We start from the raw sequence: 22,657 nt of genomic DNA, 5'->3' as shown, positions 1-22,657 counted from the left end.
GGTTATCCATGAATAAGGCTGGCTGCAAAATCCTTCACAAATAAAAGTGTATTCTGTAAGTGCAAATAACAGACCCCCTTTTCACTTCTATTGTTCATAGAGGTATAAGCAAGGAAAAAAAATATTTGAAGATAAGAGTCTTGATCTGTGATCTTGGGAAAAGCTGTTCACATCAAGGATGCCATCTTCTTCTGGGGAGAAACTTCCCTGGTTAGCTTTACCTTAAGGGTTCTAATGGGTGTACAGTTCCAACAGTGTGGAGAAAGACTTCTCAGTTGTGAGATTACGAACCCAAGTCTCAAGGACCCAAAGTTTTGTTGCAGTGTGGATGGTAAGGGCAGTCTTTCTCTGATGTTCCCAGAAGATCCAATCTTCAGGTTCTAGATTGTGAATGGGTTGCTTGTCCTCAGTGAACCATAAAAAGCTTTCTTTACCTTGTGAAAATACACTGTGGCATAATAAGCTACTGTTGTAACATCAGCCCTCTTGCATGGGAACATATTTACAAAACCAGAAAACATGTATTGAAAATGACAAGTGAATGAAATCCCTTTATAAATGTTTAAATGGCCCATCAAGTAGTTGAATGTACCTAAAGTTTTGATTGTCTTCCCAGGAATATGGTCTTTATATTTGTCAAAATAAACATTTTGACAATGTTTAGTGACAACTAAACATTGATCATAAACTATTTTAGCAATTTAGAAGTCATCACACCAATATATGTTTAATTTGGAAATTTGGATCATTCTATCTTTTCCATAATAAATCATGGAATACAGAAATTTTTTTTTTTTTTTCTTGAGACTGAGTTTCACTCTTGTCACCCAGGCTGGAGTGCATGGTACGATCTCAGCTCACTGTAACCTCCGCCTCCCGGGTTCAAGTGATTCTCCTGCCTCAGCCTCCCAAGTAGCTAGGATTACAGATGCCTGCCACCACACCCAGCTCATTATTGTACTTTTAGTAGAGATAGGGTTTCACCATGTTGGCCAGGCTGGTCTTGAACTACTGAGCTCAGGTGATCCACCCGCCTTGGCCTCCCAAAGTAGTGGCATTACAGGTGTGAGTCACCGCCCCTGGCCACTTAAAAATTTTTAAAAAGGCATTGATAGAGGGAAGGCTTAGCTTTTCATACAATCTGTCTCGTCTTTCCTCTTTTTTTCCTGTAGTTTATTTAACAGGCAAACAAAAATCTTTCATTATCCTTTAATATTACATGAAAATCTCATTCAAGAGAGAAAGCCAAATTTTACCCTTGCATTAGTTTACTATTAACGTCAACCCCAATTTTTAATAAAACCTTATAGACAAAACTATCAATCTTAATCAGTTTGACCATAAGGTGAGATTCTCATATACCTTTTATAACCCTTAACAATTTTTGTTAAAGGGTGAGCAGTGCTGTAAGAAAAACCTGTTGTGCTTTTATTCCAACGTTCAACTTACAGAAAACCTTAATAATTCCCCTTGAACTTTAGCTAATGTCCACACAGAATTTCTTTTCACAAAATTAATTTTTCACAAACCGTCCACAACTTGTTCAAATCTTTGGCTTTATCTTACATAATTTAAAACAATCCTTAACCCTCTAAACTAGGCAAAAATTTACATTCCCATGCCTTCTTATCATCTTTTACTTAAAACACATTTTACTTTCTAACACGCCTTGCATGTAAAACTATTTTTTTAGTAGTCTCAATTACATGTGATAATCGTAACTCTTAGCAATTTTTAATTTTGGTGAAAAACCTAGTAAGTTATTTTAATTATGTACTTAGGTATGGAGCTTAGGTATGGTTATTTTAATTATGTGCCTAGGTATGGAGCCTAGGGTACTACACAGAAGCGCAGATAAGACTCTTTCCAGCATAGCTAGGGATGTGGCTAACTCCACATGTCCCCAGGCCTTACTCAGCTGTAAAGTAGGCAAGTTGAACAATTTTTATAACTTAAAGCAATTTATAACCTTAAAGCATTTAGTAAACCTAATATCTGACCTGCCTAATTTAGATGAAATGTCTTTATTTTACCAATAATCTTTAAAGCTGTTTTTATTTCCCAAAGATTACTAAAGTTATATGAACTAAGAGACATTACAGTTTTTATTTTTCTCTCAAAATATTTAAGTGCTTATTTTTCTTTAAACCAATTAATTAGAGCTCCTTTATATAAACGTCACACACACAACACATATATAACTACACACAGAGAAAGACAGAAGATCCAGTAGTTGTAAGATTTTTCATTTGCCAGTTTTTAAGGGTTTTTTGTTTGTTTGAGACGGAGTCTCACTCTGTCACCCAGGCTGGAGTGCAGTGACACTATCTTGGCTCACTGCAACCTCTGCCTCCTGGGTTTAAGTGATTCGCCTGTCTCAGCCTCCTGAGTAGCTGGGACTACAAGCACATGCTACCACATTCCGCTAACTTTTTATTTTTAGTAGAAACAGGGTTTCACCATGTTGGCCAGGCTGGTCTCGAACTCCTGACCTCAGGAGATCCTCCCGCCTCGGCCTCCCAAAGTGCCAGGACTACAGGTCCCAGATTAGAAATTAGCTCAAAGAAACTCAGAGAGTTCAAAGCACAAATCCATGGAGCTCCGAAATCCAAGAGAGAATTACTCACAATTACCAGCCACTCCGAGAGATCAGTGGACACAAGTGGGACTAGCAGGCACCTTGCTTGTTCACTCAGCACTCCTGGGGTCATCAAAGCTCTACCTCGAACGCCACTTCTGACACCATCTGTTGAAAGAAGAACTTCTGCCACATTAAATTTAAAGGAGTTTAATTGAGAAATGAATCATTTGTGAATTGGGCAGCCCCCAAAATCACAGCAGATTTGAGAGATTCCAGGGATGCCTGGTGGTCAGAACAAATTTATAGACAAAAAAAGGGAAGTGGTGTACAGAAATCGGAGGTGAGTTACAGAACAGCCAGATTGGCTACAGGTTGGCATTTGCCTTATTTGAACACAGTTTGAACACTCAGCAGTGTATGAGTGGTTGAAGTATGGCTGCTGGGATTGGCCAAGACTCAGCAATTGTTATAGCCGCATACTCCTAGGTTAGGTTTTCAATCTTATCTACCTATTAAGTTAGGTTATAGTTTGTCCACAAGGACTTAAATATAGAAGTATGAAGTCCTTCTCAGGCCATATTTAATTCACTTTAACACAATAAAATACTATACAGCCATTAAAACTTATCTAGAGGAAGAATATGTGTTTACATGGTAAGGTATCCAATGTATATATATGGTTAAGTCAAAAACCAGCTCCAAAGAGTGTGTATCATACAATCATACTGTGCATAATTTAAAGGAAACAGAATGAGGCAGGGAAGGACAGAAAGAATCAGATGAAGGGATGAAGGAAGGACTGTTAACAGTGATTGGTTCTAGCTTGTGGGATTATGAGTAATTTTTGATCTTTATCGTTTATATATATATAATAAGATTAAGAAGTCTTTGTTCATAATAATGAAAAAGATCATCTAAACGAATTAGTATAAAATAATTTTGTGCATTGGATATATTTTAAAGGAAGAAAGCCAAAAATTTAGCTTAGAAATTTAAATTTCCTATAAAGAGAGGAGGTGTTTCGAGGAAGTAGTTTGCCTTTCTGATATCCACAAATCTCTGTGTTTCTTAATTTGAAATCTTAAGTTATTAGTTCTCTTAAATGTAAGAGAACTTACATTTTATCTATAACACTGACCTACAAGTCCTAAATATCTAGTTTAGGAATTCTTCTACTTTACATATTCAATTTACCACTTTTTAAATTGTTAGCAAAACTACTCACAAAAACTCTTGCACAGGCCAGGTGCAGTGGCTCATGCCTGTAACCCCAATACTTTGGGAGGCCAACGCCATGGGTGAATCATGAAGTCAGGCGTTTGAGACCAGCCTGGCCAACATGGTGAAACCCTGTCTCTACTAAAAATACAAAATTAGCCAGGCATGGAGGCACATTCCTGTAATCCTAGCTACTTGGGAGGCTGAGGCAGGAGAATTGCTTGAACCCAGGAGGCGGAGGTTGCAGTGAGCTATCACACCACTGCACTCCAGCCTGGGCAATAGAGCAAGACTCCATCTCAAAAAAAAAAAAACCAAAAAAAAAAAACACTAGCACAAAGATTCCACCCACAACCCCCAGGAAGCAATAGAGATGCTGGGAAATAACTGGAGACGGCTAAGGAGTAACAGATCATTCCTAGGAGACTAGAGAGCAAACGGTTGGCTGAGAGGCTCTCTGGCTTTGGTGTGCAGATGCTGCCTTGGCAGACACTTGTTTGAGGTCTTCTCTTTCCTCCCACAGCTCCTGCAAACCACTCCACTCCCCCTTAACTCTGGAAGAGTGGGGCATCTTCTCAGGTGATGCCTTGGACCCCCGAAAAGTTTTCTCTAGTTCCTCCCAGAGATTGCATTCATTAATAAGCCCATTGTGATTTCAGAGTCCTAATAGATTAAAGAAAAAACAACTTCCCTGAATGTTAACTGTTAAGCTAGTTCAGTTAAGTTAGTGATTGAAATTTAAACACGCTATCGTATGGCAGAAGTAGCAGCAGCAAATCAAGCCTTCTCTTCAAGCTGGCTGTGGTGGCTCACACCTGTAATCCCAGCACTGTGGGAAGCTGAGGCAGGTGGATCACTTGAGGTCAGGAGTTCGAGACCAGCCTGGCCAACATGGCAAAACCCCGTCTCTACTAAAAATACAAAAATTAGTCAGGGGTGGTGGTGCATGCCTGTAATCCCAGCTACTCAGGAGGCTGAGGCAGGAGAATCACTTGAACCCAGGAGGTAGAGGTTGCAGTGAGCCGAGATTGTACTACTGCACTCCAGCCTGGATGACAAAGTGAGACTCTGTCTCAAAATTTAAAAAAAAAAAAAAGTCGTCTCTTGTGTCAATGGGGAACAGAAAAATTCTGAGCACCTAAGTGGAGGAGGGTGAGAAGGAGAAGAATATAACAGGGCAGGAGAAAGCTGTAGAAAAGCAGTGCTGAGAATACCAGAAGCAAACTTCTGTGTCAGTCCTGCCTGGAATTCCAGCCAACTTCCATTGTGTGCAGAGGTATTTTTTCAAGGAAACTAAAAAGTTGGGACATCAATTCACTATATCAAAAGAAAACCTGTCGACCCTGCTGTGTCGAACTAAATGACAGGTTCTTGTAGTGTGTGACTTATGATGCTGTGTGCTTGTTATCTTACTGTAGCCAACTTTGTCATACAGGAGCATTCAAACAGCTCCTTGGTTGCATTATCATTAAACTACCAACAGGCAGAAGACTAGTTTCCAACAGAAGGATAAATTTCATTTTATAGCTTGGTAAAAGCTTTTATAAAAATAATCATTAAGTTATTGTAACAAGAAAATAGTAAAGATATCAGGAAATTTTGTTTTCTAATATCAGTTGTGCCCTGACTAAAGTATTTAGGGTTTTTAAATCAAGTTTAGCCTAAAGCTGCCTCCTTACATATTTTAAGTTCAGCCTAAAGGTTTTTCTGTACATCATGAACTATAACAAGCGGAGGTGTCACGAGACACCCCCTTGTGCCAATCACGGAGTTTTGGCCAATCAAATGTAGCCAGCTGTTCAAACCATGTTCAAGTAATGCAAATGACAAGCTGTTTATGTACCTCACTTCCATTTTCTGTACATCACTTTCCTTTTTCTGTCATAAATCTTCTTCCACCACGTGGCTGCGCCAAAGTCTGAGCCTATTCTGGCTCAGGAGGCTGCCCCATTTGTGAATCATTCATTGCTCAACTAAACTCCTTTAAATTTAATTTGGCTGAAGTTTTTCTTCTATCAGGGTCTTGATCATGTGTTTTAATGTATATAGAGTCAGACAGAAGTTACAGAGAATACACAGCGCATAGAATTTCAGTTGTACCTTAGAAACTCTGAGTGTGAAGTAGTTAAAATACAAAACCCCAATCTGCTCACATATTTACTGAGCAGACACTGACAGACAGTGCCACCTTCTATAATTGTACAATTACATGCAGTAACTAACCAGAATGAAAATAGAGCTTGGGAAATGGAGCAGATGGCCACATCATCGCTTACAAGATGCACTTGAAGTGGAGATTATGATCCAGCATCTCACCATTTTCAGGGGAAGCTATTTGAATGGCAGATGCCTCCCAGAGGTCCTGCTATGTCCTCCCACCTGGGGTGAAGCATCCCTGTGAAGTCTACCACGCTCCCACAGAGCTCATGCCACCACCTTCAGCAGGATGTGCTGCAAATGGTTTTATAGCTGCTAACTTAAAACAACTGAAGACAGATATTGAGGCTTTTCTACAGTTTATATATTTATTTTCTCAAGTCCAAGGAAAGAATTGGTTCTGCATGAACCAGAATAGGTTGAGGATTGTGAAAGGAAACTGAAAACTTGGGACCTCAATTCACTATACCAAAAGAAAAAAAATTAAACTGAAAGCTGAGTCTTGCAAGAAGCTGCCTTTCCTCCTGTTCTTAGCAGAAAGCTACAGATTAAAGGTGTATGTGTCCAGGAATTTATCCATTTCTTCTAGATTGTCTGGTTTATTTGCATAGAGGTGTTTATAGTATTCTCTGGTGGTAGTTTGTATTACTGTGGGATCAGTGGTGATATCTCATTTATCATTTTTTATTGTGTCTATTTTATTCTTCTCTCTTTTCTTCTTTATTAGTCTGGCTAGAGGTCTATCTTGTTAATCTTTTCAAAAAACCAGCTCCTGGATTCAGCGATTTTTTGAAGGGTTTTTTGTATCTCTATCTCCTTCATTTCTACTCTGATCTTAGTTATTTCTTGTTTTCTGCTAGCTTTTGAATTCTCTTGCTTCTCTAGTTCTTATAATTGTGATGTTAGGGGGTCAATTTTAGATCTTTCCTGCTTTCTCCTGTGTGCATTTAGTGCTAAAAATTTCCCTCTAAACACTGCTGTAGCTGTGTCCCAGAGATTCTGCTACATTTTATCTTTGTTCTCATTGGTTTCTCATTATTTATTTCTGCCTTAATTTTCTTATTTACCCAGTCGTCATTCAGGAGCAGGTTGTTCAGTTTCCATGTAGTTGTGCAGTTTTGAGAGAGTTGAGTGAGTTTCTTAATCGTGAGTTCTAATTTGATTGCACTGTGGTCTGAGAGACTGTTCGTTATGATTTCCATTCTTTTGCATTTGCTGAGGAGTGTTTTACTTCCAATTACGTGGTCAATTTTAGAGCAAGTGCGATGTGGTGCTGAGAAGAATGTATATTCTTTTGATTTGGGTGAAGAGTTCTGTAGATGTCTGTTAGGTCCGCTTGGTCCAGAGCTGAGTTCAAGTCCTGAATACCCTTGATAATTTTCGTCTTGTTGATCTAATATTGACAGTGGGGTGTTAACTTCTCCCACTGTTATTGTGTGGGAGTTTAAGTCTCTTCGTAGGTCTCTAAGAACTTGCTTTATGAATCTAGGTTCTCCTGTATTGGGTGCTTATATATTTAGGATAGTTAGCTCTTCTTGCTGCGTTGATCTATTTACCATTATGTAATGCCCTCCCATCTGTCTTTTTTTATCGTTGTTGGCTTAAAGTCTGTTTTATCAGAAACTAGGATTGCAACCCCTGCTTCTTTTTGCTTTCCATTTGCTTGGTAAATATTCCTCCACCCCTTTATTTTGAGCCTATGTGTGTCTTTGCAAGTGAGATGGGTCTCCTGAATATAGCGCACCGATGGGTCTTGACTCTTTATCCAATTTGCCAGTCTGTATCTTTTAATTGGGGCATTTATCCCATTTACATTTAAGGTTATTATTGTTTAGTGTGAATTTGATCCTATCATTATGTTGCTAGCTGGTTATTTTGCCCATTAGTTGATGCAGTTTCTTCATAGTGTCGATAGTCTTTACAACTTGGTATATTTTTGCAGTGGCTGGTACCGGTTTCACCTTTCCATATTTAGTGCTTCCTTCAGGAGCTCTTGTAAGGCAAGCCTGGTAGTGACAAAATCTCTCAGCATTTGCTTGTCTATAAAGGATTTTATTTCTCCTTCACTTATGAAGCTTAGTTTGGCTGGATATGAAATTTTAGTTTGAAAGTTATTTGCTTTAAGAATGTTGAATATTGGTCCCCACTCTGTTCTGGCTTATAGCATTTCTGCAGAGAGATCCACTGTTAGTCTGATCATCTTCCCTTTGTGGGTAACCTGACCTTTCTCTCTGGCTGCCCTTAACATTTTTTCCTTCATTTCAATCTTGGTGAATCTGACAATTACGTGTCTTGGGGTTGCTCTTCTCAAGGAGTATCTTTGTGGTGTTCTCTTGTTTCTTGAATTTGAATGTTGGCCTGTCTTGGTAAGTTGGGGAAGTTCTCCCGGATAATATCCTGAAGAGTGTTTTCCAAATTGGTTCCATTCTCCCCGTCACTTTCAGGTACACCAATCAAACATAGGTCTGGTCTTTTCACATAGTCCCATATTTCTTGAAGGCTTTGTTCATTGCTTTTCGTTCTTTTTTCTCTAATCTTGTCTTCACACTTCATTTCATTAAGTTGATCTTCAATCTCTGATATCCTTTTTTCCACTTGATTGATTCGGCTGTTGATACTTGTGTATGTTTAATGAAGTTCTCGTGCTGTGTTTTTCAGCTCCATCATGTCATTTATGTTCTTCTCTAAACTGGTTATTCTAGTTAGCAATTCCTCTAACCATTTTTCAAGGTTCTTAGCTTCCTTGCATTGAGTTAGAACATGCTCCTTTAGCTCGGAGGAGTTAGTTACTACCCACCTTCTGAAGCCTACTTCTGTCAATTCATTAAACTCATTCTCCCTCCAGTTTTGTTCCCCTGCTGGTGAGGAGTTGTGATCCTTTGGAGGAGAAGAGGCGTTCTGGTTTTTGGAATTTTCGGCCTTTTTGCGCTGATTTTTCCTCATCTTTGTGGATTTATCTACCTTTGGTTTTTGATGTTGGTGACCTTCAGATGGGGTTTTTGTGTGGATGTCCTTTTTGTTGATGTTGTTGCCATTCCTCTCTGTTAGTTTTCCTTCTAACAGTCAGGCCCCTCTGCTGAAGGTCTGCTGGAGTTTGCTGGAGGTCCCCTCCAGACCCTGAGTATCACCAGCAGAAGCTGCAAAACTGCTAAGATTGCTGCCTGTTCCCTCCTCTGGAAGCTTTGTCCCAGAGGGGCACCCACCAGATGCCAGCCAGAGCTCTCCTGTATGAGGTGTCTGTCAACACCTGCTGGGAGGTGTCCCCCAGTCAGGAGGCATGGAGGTCAGGGACGCACTTGAGGAGGCAGTCTGTCCCTTAGCAGAGCTTGAGCTCTGTGCTGGGAGATCCCCTGCTGTCTTCAGAGCTGGCAGGCAGGAACGTTTAAGTCTGCTGAAGCTGTGCCCACAGCCGCCCCTTCCCCCAGGTGCTCTGTCCCAGGGAGATAGGAGTTTTATCTGCAAGCCCCTGACGGGGGCTGCTGCCTTTCTTTCAGAGATGCTCTTCCTGGAGAGGAGGAATCTAAAGAGGCAGCCTGGCTACAGCAGCTTTGCCACACTGTGGTGGGCTCTGCTCAGTTCAAACTTCCCAGTGACTTTGTTTACACTATGAGGGGAAAACCGCCTACTCAAGCCTCAGTAATGGCCGACGCCCATTCCCCCACCAAGCTCTAACATCCCAGGTCAACTTCAGACTGCTGTGCTGGCAGCAAGAATTTCAATCCAGTGGATCTCAGCTTTCTGGGCTCCATGGGGGTGGGATCCACTGAGCTAGACCACTTGGCTCCCTGGCTTCAGCCCCCTTTCTAGGGGAATAAACAGTTCTGTCTTGCTGGTGTTCCAGATACCACTAGGGTATGAAAAAAACTCCTGCAGCTAGCTTGGTGGCTGCCCAAACAGCCACCCAGTTTTGTGCTTGAAACCTGGGGTCCTGGTTGTGTAGGCACCTGAGGGAATCTCCTGGTCTGCAGGTTGCAAAGACTATGGGAAAAGTGTACTATCTGGGCCAGAATACACCATCCCTCATGGCATGATCCCTCACAGCTTCCCTTTGCTAGAGGAAGGAGTTCCATGACCCCTTGCGCTTCAGCTCATCCTCCATGGGCTGCACCCACTGTCTAACCAGTCAACTAATTAGAGCCCTTTTATATATTTTTAGTAGTGAAACATTGTGTATGCAACACATAAATACATAGACATATTGAGCCAGGAGAATAGGGTAGGTGACAGGGAACGTAAGGTCCATTTGTGCTGACTTCCTAAAAGAAAAAACACAGCCGGGCGCAGTGGCTCACGCCTGTAATCCCAGCACTTTGGGAGGCCGAGGTGGGCGGATCACGAGGTCAGGAGATTGAGACCATCGTGGCTAACATGGTGAAACCCCATCTCTACTAAAAAGTACAAAAAATTAGCTGGGCATGGTGGTGGGTGCCTGTAGTCCCAGCTACTCGGGAGGCTGAGGCAGGAGAATCACTTGAACCCAGGAGGCGGAGGTTGCGGTGGGATGAGATTGTGCCATTGCACTCCAGCCTGGGCAACAAGAGCGAAACTCCGTTTAAAAAAAAAAAAAAAAAAAAAAGGCCAGGCGCGGTGGCTCACGCCTGTAATCCCAGCACTTTGGGAGGCCAAGGCGGGCAGATTACAAGGTCAGGAGATCGAGACCATCCTGGCTAACATGGTGAAACCCGGTCTCTACTAAAAATACAAAAAAATTAGCTGGGCGTGGTGGCAGGTGCCTGTAGTCCCAGCTACTCAGGAGGCTGAGGCAGGAGAATGGCGTGAACCCGGGAGGCGGAGCTTGTAGTGAGCCGAGATGACGCCACTGCACTCCAGCCTAGGCAACAGAGGAGACTCCGTCTCAAAAAAAAAAAGAAAAAGAAAAGAAAAAAAAGACAAAACACCAAGGCCTGGGGGGCAGGGAATCTATGGCCCATTCGAGCTGACTTCCCAAAGCTGTATAAAAGGAAAACACCTGGGTCTGTGGGCAGGGAACCTAAGGCCAACTAACACAAACTTCCTACAGCTAAATCAAAAGAGAAAAACCCTGTCTTCCCACCCCAGGTAACAAATGATCAAAGGCTACTCTTGCTACAGCCCTCCCGCTTCCACCATGTCTCAGGGGGAAAAGGAGAGTACCTTGGGTCAGCTATGGGCCAAGCAGGGACCGTCCCTTCATCTGCACAGGGCGCCAATACACTTCAGCCTTAAATTAGCCACAGACCAAATCCAGATAAGCGGTAGCCAGTAAAACCTCAAATGGGCCGGGTGGCTCATGCCTGTAATTCCAGCACTTTGGGATGCCGAGGCAGGCAGATCACAAGGTCAAGAGTTTGAGACCAACCCGGCCAATATGGTGAAACACAGTCTCTACTAAAAGTACAAAAATTAGCCGGGTGTGGTGGCAGGCACCTGTAATCCCAGCTACTCGGGAGGCTGAGGCAGGAGAATCACTTGAACCTGGAAGGCAGAGGTTGCAGTTAGCTGAGATCACGCCACTGCACTCCAGCCTGGGCAAAAGAGCAAAACTCCGAAAAAAAAAAAAAAAAAAAACCCTCAAATGGGGTACTTAAAGCCCAAAACAATTTGTAACTGGGTCCTTGAGCTGGTTGCTGGGGCCCACTCTCACCCTGTGGAGTGCTTTCTCGCTTTAATAAATTCCTGCTTTCACTGCTGTGTTCCTGCATTTCATTCCTCTGCTACTTTATTTGTGAGTTTTGTTCAATTCTTTGTTCAAAATGCCAAGGACCTGGACAACTTGTAGTCAAGACCCTCCACCGGTAACAGTATTAGGCATACCAGTAGAAGTACATCTTATCGATTCATAAGACCTTCTCTTTTTTTTTTCCTATCTTAGACTTGCAAACTCTTGATAACCTGTTTCATTACTCTGGCAGTTGTCAGCTAAATAGCCCTAAGTCTGCATATTGAAGGAAATAATTCTTCGGTGAAAAATCAGCAAAATTTATATCTCAAGATACAGAGAGAAAAAGTCTGGTGGTGCTAGAGGGAGATTAAAGATGTATGCCAAATCAAACATAAAATTATAGAAATCTATCATAGGATTGTCTAAGGAGACCAATTTATTTAGAGACTACCTATATTTTAACTGGATCTCTGAGCTCTGGGCAGAGCCATCACTGGAATCCTGGGTCTCCAAAAAGGGAGAATTATTATGAGGCTAGACCACACGATGCTTTTACAGTGCACTTAAAATTTTTTTTTTTTCTTTTGAGACAGTGTCTCGCTCTGTCGCCCAGGCTGGAGTGCAGTGGCGTGATCTTGGCTCACTGCAAGCTCCGCGTCCTGGGTTCATGCCATTCTCCTGCCTCAGCCTCCAGAGTAGCTGGGACTACAGGCGCCCGCTACCAAACCCGGCTAATTTTTTTGTATTTTTAGTAGAGACGGGGTTTCACCATGTTAGCCAGGATGGTCTCAATCTCCTGACCTCATGATCCGCCCGCCTTGGCCTCCCAAAGTGCTGGGATTACAGGCGTGAGCCACCGCGCCCGGCTACATTGCACTTGAAAATGTTTTTAAACAAAAACATTTATAAGTGTCTAAACTACACTCTTCCTTAAAAACACAAGAGTAGTCTCTGTTCCAATAGCTATTTTAGTAAAAAAATCAGGTAACACAATACAAAAGCAAGCAGTTTAAGAGCTGAGATGAACTTGTCTGTTTACACTCTTGGGGTTCCATAAGGAAAAACAGAGGTTTCTCCCCAAAAGGGAGTCTGGCACCTTTTCTGTTTTCTTTAAGGAATCCCAATCTACTAAAACTATTTTAGGTCTCTCATGCAGTAGAGGGTGCAAGAGAAAGGGGAGACAGCGGAAGTAAATGAAGAAAACAGAATTCATTCAACTAGAAGAAAAAACTTTTGCTGAAAAAAAAACAAGGTCTAGGAGAAAAAAAAAAAAACAAAAACATGAAGGCCTTTTAAGTACAAACACACACACACACACACACAGAGGAATCTTGGAGTTAGCTTTTAATTAAGCTGAACTTTAGTCCAATTGAGCTCCTTTAAAAAAATCTTTTAAAATCTCATTACCATATTTCAGCTAGGACAAACTGCTGCTATTTCAGAAGTACCAGGTAAGAAATGAGTAAGGGCTTGATTTGGGAACCAAATCCAGGCTCTTGTGGTGAAAAGAGAAGGCAGAACGTTAGCTATGGAACTGCAGCGCGGGGCGACAGCCATTGCTGTTTCCGTTTGGCCTGGCTAGCAAAAAGGTGGCCTCGTTATGTTAATAGAGACCCTTAAGTACTCAAAAAATCTTTCCTTTTTGTTTCCCTTTTGCTGGCCATTTTTCTCCCCCCACCTCACCACCTTTTTGTGTGTGTGTATGGGAATTTAGCCACTTTGGAGTCCGGGTTCCAATAATTTGGAACTTCCCTTCAGATTTGATCAAGTCAAATAGAGTTGGTCAAACCCAATGAAAGAAAGACTGAAACAACAAGAACAACAGAAACAACCAACCAACCAAAAAAAAAAACCCAGTTAAGCAAAACAAACGATCCCACAACTTATACTATTACTGAGCACTCTAACAGTAAGGAGAAATTAAATTTTAGCCAAGACAAACCCCAATTCAGTTACTTACCTAGGGATGGGTCTCAGGTCGAAGACTGCTCTCTACCATCCTAGATGCAGGAAAAAACTTAAACTTGTCTTCCCTGTTGGAAGAGAGCTCAAACTCCATAAAGGAGTCCAGAAGGAGCTTTCCTTCAACATCAAAGCAGGAAAACTTGCCTTCCTTGTGTTAGAAGCAAGTAAAACTCAAAAAAGAGGGAGTTGTACAGCAAAATAAACTTTAGATCTTGACCAAATTTTGAGAGATCAGGAATTCTCTGGACGGGGTACTTCCAGGCCTCAGCAAATTGTCCTATTCGTTCGAGCCATAAAGATATCTCAAATTGGTACCAAGAACCGATGGCAGATTTGTCAAAGGTCAGAGGCACCTCCACTCAGAATCCCTCAGTGGTTACCAAAATGTGAACCCCAAATATCTGAGACAGATCTCAGTTAATTTAGAGAGTTTATTTTGCCAAGGTTGAGGATGCGCACCTGTGACACAGCCTCAGGAGGTCCTGGTGACATACGTCCAAGGTGGTTGGGGTACAGCTTGGTTTCATACATTTTAGGGAGACATGACATCAATCAATATATGTAAGAAGTTGATTGCTTCCATCTGGAAAGGCAGGGCAACTGGAAGAAGGGAAGAGGCTTCCAGGTTACAAGTAGGTGAGAGACAAAGGGTAGCATTCTTTTGAGTTTCTGATTAGCCTTTCAAAAGGAAGCAATCAAATATGCATTTATTCAATGAGCAGAGGGTTGACTTTGAATAGAATGAGAGGCAGGTTTGCCCTAAGAAGTTCCCCAGCTTGACTTTTCCCTTTAGCTTAGTGATTTTTGGAGTCCCAAGACTTATTTTCCTTTCACACTGTAAATGAGCCAAATGTACAATTAAAAGGCAAAGGTTTTCAGATTGGATGTTTAAAAAGGCAGACACAACTTGTGTGCAGCCTATAAAAAACCTATGCTAAATATAAAGACACGGAGAAAAAGGATGGAAATAGATACAGTAACAGTAATCAAATGAAAGCTGTAGAGGCTCTGTCATTTTAAAAATATTACCTGAGAACTTTCAGGGGAAATAATAATGCAAAGAACAAAGAGAGTGACTTCATAATGACAAAAGTGTGAATTCAACAAGAGGAGGGCCGGGCGTCGTGGCTCACGCCTGTAATCCCAGCACTTTGGGAGGCTAAGGCGAGTGGATCACTTGAGGCCAGGAGTTCAAGACCAGACTGGCCAACATGGCAAAACACCGTCTCTACTAAAAATACAAAATTTAGGCAGGCATTGTGGTGCATGCCTGTAATCTCAGCTACTCAGGTAGCTGAGGCACAATAATCACTTGATCTGGGAGGCAGAGGTTGCAGTGAGCTGAAATCATGCCACTGCACTCCAGCCTGGGGGACAGAGCAAGACTCTGTCTCAAAAAACATAACAAAAACGAAAACAAAAACCAAACAAGGGGACATAACAATCTTAATGTTTATGTTCCTAATTACAGAGTTTCAAATTACATGAAGCAAAAACTGATAACACAGAAAGAATAGGCAAATCAGTAATTATAGTCAGAGATGTCAACACCATTCTCTCAGTAATCAAAAGGACAAATAGTAATCAATAGGAATGTAAAAAACTTGAAAAGCATTTTTATCCAATCTGACCTAATTGACATTTATAGACCTCTCCATGCAACAATAGCAAAATATACATTCTTTTGAAGTATACCCAGAATAAACCATATTCTGGGTCATAAAGCAAGTACTGGTAAATTTTTATAAACCCAAAATCTACCAAATATGTCATTCAACTACAATGGAATTAAACTAGAAATCAACAATATAATAAAGATTAAAACATACACACAAAGAAACAAAAGAAGATTTTTGAAGGTGATGAATATGTTTAGTACCTTGATCATGGTAATGGTATTATGGGTTTGAACACATATGTTCAAACTCATCAAAATGTTTACATTAAATGTGTGCAATTCTTTGTATATCTAAACATACTCAATAAAGCTTAAAAATAATAAAATCTCAAATAATGAAAGTTATCTGGATAATCTCCAAATCTCCAAAGTACTGGGAAGTGAAATAGCACATGTCTTTCTTTCTTTCTTTCTTTCTTTTTTTTTTTTATTTGAGACAGAGTCTTGCTCTGTCGCCCAGCCTGGAGTGCAGTGGCACGATCTTGGCTCACTGCAACCTCCACCTCCCAAGTTCAAGCAATTCTCCTGCCTCAGCCTCCCTAGTAGCTGGGATTACAGGCATGCGCCACCATGCACGACTAATTTTTGTATTTGTTAGTAGAAACAGGGTTTCACCATGTTGGCCAGGCTGGTCTTGAATTCCTGACCTCAGGTGATCCACCTGCCTTGTTCTCTCAAAGGGCTGGGATTAGAGGCCTGAGCCACTGTGCACGGCTAAATAGCACATGTCTAAATAACACATACGATTAAAGAAGAAATCAAAAGAGAAATTAGAAATCATTCTAAACTAAATGAAAATTTAAAGAAAACACACAAAAATTGTGGGATGCTGTTAAAGTAGCATTGCCCTATAGGGCAAATTCATAACATTAAACACCTATATTAGAGGAAATCATGGGTCCAACTCACTTTAAGATCCTAGGGAAAAAAGAGCAAATTAAACCCAAACTAAGCAGAATAAAGAAAATAATAAAAATTAGAGTGGAAATCAATGGAATAGACAGAAAAAAATATAGTCAATGAGATCAAAACTTTTTTTAAAGCACATGAATAAAATTAATAAACCTCTAACCAGACTGATCAGGAGAAAGTAGAGAAGACATAAGTTACCAATATTAGGAATAAGCGATGTATCATCATTACAAATTCAGATATTAAAAGACAGTATTATGAGTGTTAATGGAAAAGCCAAACTCTGTAAAATATTTTAAAGAGGGAATTCTCAGCCAACACAAGTGACCACAACCCAGGGAAACACAATCTCAAAGAGTCCTGAAAAAGTGTGTCCACGGTAATTAGATTACAGTTTGGTTTTATACATTTCAAGGAAGCAGGAGTTATAGGCAAAGATACACATCAACTCATGGAAGACATACATTGGTTCAGCCAAAGAGGCAGGATTCAGAGATTCCTTAGTTTGCAATTTATTAAAAAAGTGAGGTTCTGACTAAAACTTGGAGTCAGCAGAAAGGAATGTTTTACATTAAGATAAGGATGCCATGTAGCAAGACTGACAGCCTGCAGGTGACTTAACCCTTGCGCCACATGGCCTTAGGTCTTATTTTTAATTTGGTGTCTTATTGCCACAAAGAGTGTGTTTTGTCAGTGTTAAGATCTCTACTTTAACACTAATGCTGCTCAGGTGTTGTGCCTAAACTCCAAAAGGGACGGCAGGTAGCAAGGTGTGTTCGACTTCCCGTCCCATCAAGGCTGGGAACTCAGTTTTCCAAGGTTTATCTGGAGTCTCCTTTGGCCAACAGGGAGGTCCATGCAGTCAGTGGGGGACTTAGGATTTTATTTTTAGTGTACATGAGCAATAGTATAACAATCAATTTGACAATTTTTATAAAGTGGACACAGTACTTGAGAGACACAAACTACCAAAGCTCATTCAGTCAAGAAATGGATAGCCTGAAAGCCCTTCCAGGAGAGAATTCTCCAGGGGTGTCTTGCATTTCTGTACGTCTTGCAAGCAGAGCTTTGTTCTGGATGGTCTTCTTGTGACCTACAAAAGGGTCGGGCTGCTAGCTGCTTGTAGAAAGAAGTTAAAATAATAATGAGGGCCGGGCATGGTGGCTCACGCCTGTAATCCCAGCATTTTGGGAGGCCAAGGCAGGCGGATCAACTGAGGTTGGGAGTTCGCGACCAGCCTGACCAACGTGGAGAAACCCTGTCTCTACTAAAAATACAAAACTAGCTAGGTGTGGTGGTACGTGCCTGTAATCTCAGCTACTCGGGAGCCTGAGGCAGGAGAATTGCTTGAACCCAGGAGATGGAGGTTGTGGTGAGCTGAGATCGTGCCGTTGCACTCCAGCCTGGGCAACAAGAGCAAAACTCCATCTCAGAAAATAAAAATAAAATGATAATAATAATAATAATAAGTTGTGGAGGGAATGCAGGGGTTTTTAAAGAAAGGGTTTGGAATGCAGAAGAGGTGAGGGGTAGGGGTGAGGGTTGGTGATTAGGAGGTGCCAGGCGGCAAGACCCACTCCAATCGCTCATCTTGAATTATTATTCAATTTGGTGAAGGGGCTGGCATCATAGTGGATCCTACCAGGTTATAAATTAATCGCAGTTAATCTTGTATCACTCTTCAGCTGGGAGTGGGTTCCAGCCTTGAAGTAATCTTTTGTTGGAGAGAGAATTCTGGAGGTGTCTAGTCCCTATGAGGATCCCACTCCTGAAGCCTCTAAGGAAATAGATGGCCAGATAGGTGAGCATGGTGTGTGCTTAACAAGCATCTGGGTAAATAAGTGTGCATAAGGCATGGGAGCATAGAATGGAAAAGGATGGGAAGTGGAGGTTACAGCACATTCTGAGGCTGTGGTACAAGATGAACATATACATAGCTTGTCTCAAAGTCGTATCTTGAGACAAGGGAGTGGGCGAAGAGAAAAGGGGAAAGAAGAAAGTTTTAAAGTGTGGTTTAAGGCTCAGCTGCTAAGCTGCCCAGTTACATTCTCAAAGATGTTTGTATATGAACAGCTGTGGAAGACAGTGATGGTGTCTCACTCTGGAGCACAGTGTAGGTTGATAACCCGTCCAGAATGATAATGTTTCCTTTAAGGCAAGGGTCAGATAGGTTTGCTAGCAGCCTGTATAATAAATCAAAAGAAACAAGGAGTGAGAGAGAGAAAAAAAAAAAAGAAAAAGAAGAAGAAAGAAGAAGGAGGAGGAGGAGGAGGAAGGAGGAGAAGGAGGAGGAAAGAAAGAAAGAAAGAAGGAAAGGAAAAGAAGAGATTAATAAATAAAATATTTTAGTTTGCTGAAGTAGGGGTTCCACAGCTGTGATACAAATCTGGATGCCCTCAACATGAGGGTTCTGACGCCTCCTGTGATTTTCAGCTTGGTCTTTCTCACTGCAGGGCCTTCTTAAGGGCATCTGAAGGGAGGTTTACCAAGGCTTTGTAAAGACAAGGCAGACACTCTTTCTTCTCCCTTCCCTTTCCTCCTCTTTTTTCTTTTGTTATTCTCTTTCCTCCTCATCTGACTGTCCTCTCTTAGTTTTTTTAGCAGCCTTATTGAAATATTTCCATACCACAAAATTCTTCCATCTAAAGGGTTTTACATTTTAAGTCTAGTAGTTTTTAATGTATTCACAGAGTTGTCCAACCATCACCACAATCTAACTTTAAAACATTTTTATTACCTCCAAAGGGAACACTATATGCAGTAGTAGTCAGTCCTCATTCCCACCCCACAAACCCATCCCGGACAGCCACTACTTCGCTCTGTCTCTACAGACTTGCCTATTTGGAAGATTTTGTGTAACTGGAATTATATAAAAGGTAGTCTTTTGCATCTGTCTTCTGCAACTTAGCATAGTATTTTCAATGTTTATGTTGTAGCATGCATCAGTCTTCATTATTTTTTTTGACAAGTAATACCACATTGTATGGATATTAAACATATTATTCATCTATTCAGCAGTTCCTGGACATTTTCCTTGTTTATACTGTTTTGCTATTGTGAGTAATGGTGCTGTGAATATTTGCATACGAGCCTTTGTGTGTGCACATGCTTTTCATTTCCCTTGGGTACACACCTACGAGTAGAATTGCTGGGTCATATGGTAACTCCACAGGAACTGCCAGACTGTTGTCCAAAGTGGCTGCCCTATTTTATCAGCAGTTCAGGAAGGTTCCAATTATTCCATATTCTCACCAACATTTGTTATCTATCTTTTTTGATTACAGTCCTAGAGGGTGTGAAATTGTATCTCTTTGTGGTTTTGATTTGCATTTCCCCAATTGACTAATGATATTAAGCATCTTTTCACGTGCTTATTGGCCATTTATATATATCCTTTGAAAAATATCTATTCAAATCCTTGTCCATTTTTTGTTGAGTTACTTGTCTTTTTATTACTGAGTTGTAAAAATTCTTTATGTTGTCTGGATAAAAGTACCTAACCATATGTATAATTTGCAAATATTTCCTCCAATTCCAAATGGGAGAAAATGCAACAAAAACAAAAATAGACAAATGTGACATAATTAAATTAAAAATCTACACAGCAAAATAATCAACAAAGTAAACAGATAACCTATGGAATGGGAGAAAATATTTGCAAATTACACTTCTAACAAAGGACTATCTCCAGAATCTACAAGGAACTAAAACAACTCAACAAGAAAACAAATAAACAACCCCATTAAAAACTGGGCAAAGGATGTAAATGGACATTTCTCAAAAGGGGACATACATGTGGCCAACAATCATGAAAAAATTCTCCACATCACTAACCATCAGAGAAATGCAAATTAAAACCACAATGAGATATCATCTCACACCAGTCAGAGTGGCTACTGTTAAAAAGTCAAAAAATAACAGTTGTTGGCATGGATGCAAAGGAAAGGGAATGCTTACACACTGTTGGTGGGAATGCAAATATACTGTTGGTGGGAATGCAATTATAGCCTCTATGGAAAACAGTATGAAGATTTCTCAAATAGCTAAAAATAGACTACTGTTTGACCCAGGAATCTCACTACTGGGTATCTACCAAAGGAAAAGAAATCATTACACAAAAAAGATACCTGCACTTCTCTGTTTATCACAGTACCATTCACAATAGCAAAGTCATGGAATCAACCTAAGTATCCATCAACTGTGGACTGGATAAAGAAAATGTGGTACATATATACCACAGAATACTATGTAGCCATGAGAAAGAATGAAGTCATGTCCTTTGCAGCAACATGGATGCAGCTGTAGGCCATCATCCTAAGTGAAATAACTCCAAAACAGAAAATCAAATACCACATGTTCTCACTTATAAGTGGGAGGTAAACAATAAGTACACATGGACATAAAGATGGAAATAATAGACACTGGGGAAAAATAATAGGCAAAAAGTGGGGAAGGTAGAGAGATGAGGGTTGAAAAATTATCTGTTGGGTATAATGTTCACCACTGGGGTGATGGGTACACTGGAAGCTCAAAGTCCCAGCATTACAAAATATACCCATGTAACAAACCTGCACATGTACAAACCTTGAATCTAAAATAAAAATGTTTTTAAATGTCTGAGTGAGAAAGGATTATAAAGGTCCCATAACCCAAAATTCCCCTAATCCCTGACCTGCATTTACCACATTCCAACCAAGTGGTCATCTGGCCAGTGCTAGAATATCTGCAATGACAGAGATACTCTCCACCTGCCAAAACAGACAATTTCATTTTGGGGTCAGTTTGATTTTGGGGCAGGTCTTCCTTGAAGCTCTTGACAAATCATTTCAGTGTCAACCTCTTAGGATCATACAAAAAAGTCTTCCATATGATAGCTAGCCCTCTATAAACTTGAAGACATATTTTGTATCCCTCAAACCTTTCCTCCTGAAGGTGAAATATTCCCTAGTCCCTCAGTAAATTCTCACTTTGGCGTGTTTTTAGTTTCATCACCTGACTCATACTTTTGTGTTCCAGATTATTTTTAGCTTTCTAAACATGTGGCTTCCAAAAATGAATGCACTATTCCAGGTGTGGCTAGCCAGCACAAAGTAAAGTGGAGCTATCACTCTCTGCCTGCTGACTTCTATACTTGGATTAATGCAGTCTGAGCTCATTTTTTTTGGCAGGTACCTCACAAACCAATGACTCACATTGAGACAACTTTTTAATAAATGCGCTAAAAATCTGTACGTTTATTTAGCAAAAGATGCCACAAAGTGACATATTCCTCATTCTGCATTTGAGCAAGTGGGTCTATGGATCAAGATCAGGACTTTTTCTGCTAACTCCTACCTGTTACTATCTTCACGAACCCTGGTTTTGTCCCATAGCTCAATATAATCTACAAGTGTAACAACCATGTAGATTCTGTCAGTCATATCTCAGAACTGGGGCATGAGGTGTGATGCTTCATTAGAGCACCCTGGAGCAGGCAGGGTCAAAGAGGAAGCCAGGACCTGAAATGACTTTTACCAAGAGGGGAGGTGAGGCCCAGAGGATGCAGAGCCAGGAGGAGCAAGTGAGATGCATAACCCAAAGAGCACGACCAATTTATCCACGGATTTGGCCACAGATGGCCCTGGTATTTCTTAAGGAAGATGGTGGAATCCTATTCTAGGGCGTTGTGAGGGAAGGAACTGAGAATCTGGTGGACAAGAAGCCACGGCTCAGGAGAGCTCTCTTAGGGGTTACAGTTGTTTGAAATGTGGGAAGAAAGGGCTTAGTCTCTGGAAGAGGAGCTAGCAAGAACAAGATGGGAAGCACAGTGGAAACCAGTCCTAGCAAACTGGAACCAGGGAGAGCTCCCTCTGGGCAAGGCCTTGGGATCACAGGCTCGGCACTTTCTGATTGGAGTCCAGGAGCAAGCAGTTGCTGATGAGCTTGCCTGGAGGGGATTGGTCCAGAGGCTGGGAGGACAGGGCAGCGTGGAATCCAGCAGGAGGTAGCTGCAAGGAGTGGAGAAGGCAGAAGCTGGGAAATGAGACTGGGCCTGAGATATACCATCGTTGAAGTCTCCAGTGAAAGTGTGGAAGAGGCCTTCACACACACTATTGAAAGTCCACCACACACCCATCCTCTTCTGTTTGAATTTCCCTTCTATGTACTTTTCTTCATTTTTTCTTTAAACTCTTATTTTCTTGAGAGCAATTTCCCTGTACTGTTTTCCCTGATGTTTCCTGGGCCTTAGACTACCTTTTGAGAAAGACATGCACTTAGTCTTTATTGCTCAACACTCATGCCCATTGCATCACTGTCTAACCTGCATTTCCCTCTCATCCAAAGGGGTAATGTGGACAAAACAAAGTAAAAAGATCAAATGCCTTGCTGAATTTCAGTGTCAGTGTTGCTCACTCTACCAATCTTTTAATCTTAAAACTGGGTTCAAAAGGAAATAAGCTACTTTGGAGCCAGGTACAGTGGCTCATTCCTGTAATTCCAGCACTGTGGAAGATTGAGGCAGGCA

The 22,657-nt window shown here is 41.1% G+C and overlaps 1 pseudogene; it reads right to left on the bottom strand.

Moving 5' to 3' along the window:
* The window catches only part of LOC100437652 (calmodulin-1-like), a 38,298-nt pseudogene extending 24,141 nt beyond the window's left edge, over positions 1-14,157 (bottom strand).
* Positions 14,158-22,657: the final 8,500 nt, after the last annotated feature.

This window comes from Pongo abelii, chromosome 6 (genome assembly GCF_028885655.2).
Source record: "Pongo abelii isolate AG06213 chromosome 6, NHGRI_mPonAbe1-v2.0_pri, whole genome shotgun sequence".
Classification (NCBI taxonomy): domain Eukaryota; kingdom Metazoa; phylum Chordata; class Mammalia; order Primates; family Hominidae; genus Pongo; species Pongo abelii.
This window is presented reverse-complemented; position numbering and strand designations above follow the sequence as displayed.